We start from the raw sequence: 6,000 nt of genomic DNA on the forward strand, positions 1-6,000 counted from the left end.
TTTATTATTTTATATGGTTTGTCAACTTCCAGTTGCTGTAGTTTTGTAATCGGTTTGTCTTCTTTCTTAACAACAGAAACTTTGTTTAGTTTGTTTAGATCCATCTGAAATAATTGCGAATGTAAGTTCATTTGCTACATTGCAGATTCTATTATTAAAAATTACATGATTTTGAAGTAAATTATAATAAAATTGCAACAGTGAAAATATGAAAAAAGACATTGACGTAATAAAAAGCTACGACTACAAAAACTCATAATAGACGGTAAACGTGGACTAGGATACAAACGAAAGTCATAACTTAAAAATGTACACACGAATACCACGCTACGCTGTCTCTTGCAGGTCTGAGGAAAATTGCAACAGTAAATCATAAAAGATGACATTGAAATGATAAAAAACTAAAACTGAGGTAAAATTGTAACAGTAAAATATAAAATATTACAAAACATTAAACTGGTAAACATACAGAAACTACATAATCACAGTATAAGGGCTATACGGGAACGAGCACACAAAAATAAAATTTCCCCAGATCTACTGAAAAACTGGGCCTTTCACAACATCTGGCAACAGCGCCTCCCATAAGAGCCTGTGTATTAGCGTAAGATAGAAAATCAATTTTCCCCCAGATTCTGGGGAAATTTTACAAAGATTTTAAGGATGCATTACGTACGAGTTTCTACAGCTCGTAATAGAAGGTAAACGTGGACCAGGACGCAAACGCAACTCATTACGAGTTTCTACAGCTCGTAATAGAAGATAAACGTGGACCAGGACGCAAACGACACTCATACCTTAAGAATATACACATGAAGGTTTGAAAAAAATGATTTACCGGCTATTATGTAGATTTCAGGTCTTTAAGGTAAAATCGCAGCAGTAAAACATTGAAATGATGAAAAAGCAGAAACTACAAGATCATTATTCTATACTAATAGGATGCATTACGTACGCCTTTCTACAACTCGTAATAACCGTGGACCAGGAGGCACACGCAACTCATAACTAAATATACACACATGAGGGCTTGAAACACAAACAGCATTTACCGGTAGAAAAGCGGAAACTACAAAATCATAGTTATACAATAGGATGTTTCTACAACTCATAATAGAAGGTAAACGTGGACCAGGACGCAAACGGAACTCATTACTAGTTTCTACAGCTCGTAATAGAAGATAAACGTGGACCAGGACGCAAACCACACTCATAACTTACAAAAAATTACATAAGAATATACGCAAGAAGACTTGAAACAAAAAGCATTTACAGGTAAATAGGCTCCAGGTCTTTAAGGTAAAATTGCAACAGTAAAACATAAAAGAAGACGGAAGACTTCTGAAGTAGCAAATAATTAAATACTAAAAATATTTACTTACTTTTTTTAGTTGTATTGATCACACTCACAAAACGATTACTTGGTGTAGTTCGTGACTGACAGAAACTCTATGAAATGGCTATCCCCCGATTTCAGTTTAAATAGTAGCTACTCCGGAAATGCCTCGTGAACACATTCACGTTTTAATTGCATCTTTTAACTAGTAATTTGCAAACGATTAAAAAACATTTGCACTTAATTCGTGGGAACGACATGTGCATAATATTTATAGAATTTGTACATCCTTTAACTAGTAATTTGCAAACCATTGGAATGTGGATGTATCCGGTTCACTCGTGGGAACGACATATAATATTTATAGTTGCTGTCAGCGTATTTCCCGCGGTTCACTCATTTCGTTGAAGCCACACGTGCATTAACGTATGACATCATTGGAATGTGGATGTATCCGGTTCACTCGTGGGAACGACATATAATATTTATAGTTACTGTCAGCGTATTTCCCGCGGTTCACTCATTTCGTTGAAGCCACACGTGCATTAACGTATGACATCATTGGAATGTGGATGTATCCGGTTCACTCGTGGGAACGACATTTATAGTTGCCGTTGCGTCAGCGTCCACATTGCAATATATTTTTATTACTTGGAGGTACTCACGTATTTTTCTTTGAATTCTAAAAGCACATTGTAGAATGCAGGCGGGGTGCATTCGTTTGTATGAAATTATAATACTAAAAAATCGTTGCTTTTTGCCGACACCGTATCTACATTGCCTAATTTTGTTACATAACGCCATTTTTACCGCCCCGGAGGCCCCACCCTATGGGATTCTTCTTCAGAGGCCTCAACGCCGCTGGCCGCCTCATTGCAACACGTCTACTTCTCACCCCCTACAGGGTGCGACAGGGTGTACTTCTTAGGGTTCTTTTATAACGACAGGGTTCTTCTTCAGAGGCCTCAACGCCGCTGGCCGCCAACACGAATTCTCACCCCTATGACGACAGGGTGCGACAGGGTTCTTGTATAACGACAGGGTTCTTTTACAGGGTTCTTCTTCAGAGGCCCCAACGCCGCTGGCCGCCTCATTGCAACACGTCTACTTCTCACCCCTATGACGACAGGGTGCGACAGGGTGTACTTCTTAACGACAGGGTTCTTTTATAACGACAGGGTGTACTTCTTCTTGTACATCACCAGAGGCTACTTCTACGGCCTCAACGCCATCCTAGCCATCAAGCTGGCCGCCATCTTGGATCTCAGATTCTCATATCTCTACTACTTGTGTCTCTTTTATATAATATATTATACTATTCTGAAAATATTTTTTCAAAAGCTAATCAGTCCCAAACTGAATTTCCTCTATCCACGTGGCCTTGAAAAACATTTGGCTATACCATTGTTTAAAAAAGAACAGATTGTCTATTGTAAACAATGGCTACAGTATTGTCCGTAGGTCTTGTTCATATTATCAGTTTCTTTTAGTGCTAAAGGTTCAGTTCAAGTGAATATAAGTGCTTATTACAAGCGTCTACCATTTAGCAGACATTACGGGCTTACAGTGACAGTGGTATTTAACGGCTACAGTGACTCGACAAAGAATATTAAAGCTGTAGAACAACGTTGTCGAACTACAAAAATATCATCGGGTTGCGAGATTATCTTTGATGAAAATATAACAGTTCCAGCGAATCAACAACAATTTTTCGCTAACATTAATAATAAATCTCGTTTCATTTCCATGTTAAGTGACAAATTAACAGCTGCGAATATTGAAGTGAAACAAGCTAAAAGTCCTTATAATTGAGACAACAATTGAAAAATTTAAGGCAACCAACACAACAATTGTAGTTGGTGAAGATGTTGATTTGTTAGTACTGCTTACTGCAAGGACTCCAGTGGATAAAGTTATTTATTTTTTCACAATTACATTTTATTTTTACATGCGATAACCGGCTGCAACACTACGTCAGCAATGTACAGAAGAGGCAAATCGTCAGTACTTAAATTATTCGAAAAAAAAAAATAGATTTGACTGACTGCTGTAAAGTTTTTACAGAACTTGATTCCACACTGCAAACAATAATTACGAAAGGATTTTGCTTTCTTTTTGCGGTTTATGGAGCTCAAAAAAAAATAAGTTGTCTTGATAAATACCGATACTTAACTTTTGTAAAAAATAGGCGAAACAAGAAACAAGTACAACTATCATGTCTTCCTCCAACATCAGCATCTGCTTTTCAACATTTGTATCGAGTATATTATCAAGTTCAAACATGACTAGGCAATGAACTGAATCTAGAAGACTGGGATTGGAAATTAATAGATGGAACCGATTAAAACCTTAGTCCCACCTGCTCGAGAAAAACTCCTTAACACTATTTTTTGCAATTGCAAAAAAGGTTGTAGTGCCAAATGTGGATGTAAAAAAGTCGGGTTGCTGTGTTCTCTAGCGTGTACCAACTGCCAAGGTCAGTCTTGCTCAAATGCCCAGTTTAGTACAACAGAGCAAGACTCCTGTGATTTTAATGAAGAGACCAATGACTCAGTCACATCTGAACAATTTTTGAACATCCAGCAAGAGGAAGAGGAAGAAGATGAAATCGAAGAAGACTTGACTGTTGAAGTAGGTTTTCAAGAATATGAATCTGATTAACATATCTAAAGAAATCAAAACAATAGTTAACCTAATAATCAATAGCAATATCAACAATCAATATCAATAATAAGGTAATATCTAGAACTTGACCGGTATTCTTTCCTTAAATTATCCTAAAATTGTCAAAACAGTTAGTGGAGTAGGCCTACAAAGGAAGCCAAGGTAAAATAAACGCGCCGAGTATTAGTACACTACCTCACAGGTGGTGTGGAGACGTGTGCATGTCATGTATAATGTGACTCTTAGAATCGCGATATCTCAGGAATGGCAACTCTTAGGAAAAAAATAGTAAGAACTATTTTTGTAGAGAATTTTAAGATCTACAACTTTGGTTTAAGGTTCTTTTTTGATAAAACGTTTTCGTTTTCGAAAAAAATACAAAAAATCTCAAATTTTGACCTTTGACCCCGAATAACTTTTGTTGCACACATGGGATCGATGGGGACTTTTAATACTTTATTTGTTATGGTATACCTTAGCTCTCCACAACAATTTGGCTCTCCGGCAATTTTTGTTATTTCAAATGTCTATATAGACCGGGTTATATGTATTGCGAAAATCCATACCATTTTTGTATTTTGATTAAAATAAACTATCACTTAAATACAACATATGTATTGATTTTTTATAATATATATTAAAAAAAATACAAGGTACAAATGTACCTTGCCCTCGTTTAAGGGGGTAGGAACAATTTAAGCCCCCTGCTGCGAACTGAATAAAGATTTCTTTGTTATATTTGGCTCACATAATCTACTGGATAAATGTAGAGACGTCACAAAAGTTCAAGTCTCTATCTCGTTAACAAAAAAAGTTATCACAATTTGAAAACTCAAAAGTTACAATTGTACCCATGCCGCCTGACGAAGGTTAAGGTGCCGTGCATTTCTGTGTAGAAGTCCACCGTACATTGTCTTGTCAGATGAGATGTTAGTTTAGTCAGGATTAAATAATTTTTTTAGGAGCATTGCGAAGCGTTTCATAGGTGTGGATTCCTGTCCATTGGCAAATATCACGCAGCCATGACTTCTTTTTACGTCCCAGGTACTAGTGATGTTGAAAAAGTAACTATTCGTTACAAAGTACTCGTTACTTACGAATACCGAAAGTAACGATTACTATACAGAGAGGCAAATCGTTACTTTGATCACTCTGATTACTCCGTTACTTCGTATCAATCATATCACAGCGAGTAACGATTATTGTATCTATTTTGATTATTTTGATTACTTTGATTACTTCGTTACTTTGTACCAATCGTATCAAAGCGAGTAACGACTATTGTATCTACTTTGATTACTCTGATTACTTGGTTACTTCGTACCAATTATATTAGAGTGAGTAACGACTACGACTATTGTAGTTGTTATACGGGAATACCTATACAAAATACCTACCTACTGAGAAATACGATTCTCGATATAATTACCGGTACTCAAATATAAAAGTAACAAAAGTAATCATAGTAATCAAATCATTTTTATCCCTTAAACAGATCGGTGAAGGTCATTGCTATATCGGAATACCTATACAAAATACCTACCTACTGCGAAATACGATTCTCGATATGATTACCGGTATTCAAATACAAAGGTAACAAAAGTAATCATAGTAATCAAATAGTCCTGTCGCCAGGGGGGGTACAACGGCCTCCTTAATTCAGATGGACTTACAAAAGTTTTTTTTATATATTTTGACCCGTAGAATACGAATTTTTTGGGTAACAGTTGATCCGGATGTCGATAAGATTGTTATAGACAAAGAACTTGAGGAATTACATAACAGCGATTTCTCGCAAAACAAAACATATTTTTGTATTTTTTGGGTCATTTTAAGCAAAAAATATTCCTACAAGTTTTTTCGTAGAATGCATAGTTTTCGAGATAACCGCGGTTGAACTTTCAAAAAATCGAAAAATTGCAATTTGTGAACCCGAATAACTTTTGATTAAAAAATAAAGTAGCAATTCTGCTTACCGCATTTGAAAGTTTAAGTCAAAT

Source organism: Diabrotica virgifera, chromosome 9 (assembly GCF_917563875.1).
Source record: "Diabrotica virgifera virgifera chromosome 9, PGI_DIABVI_V3a".
In the NCBI taxonomy this organism is placed as follows: domain Eukaryota; kingdom Metazoa; phylum Arthropoda; class Insecta; order Coleoptera; family Chrysomelidae; genus Diabrotica; species Diabrotica virgifera.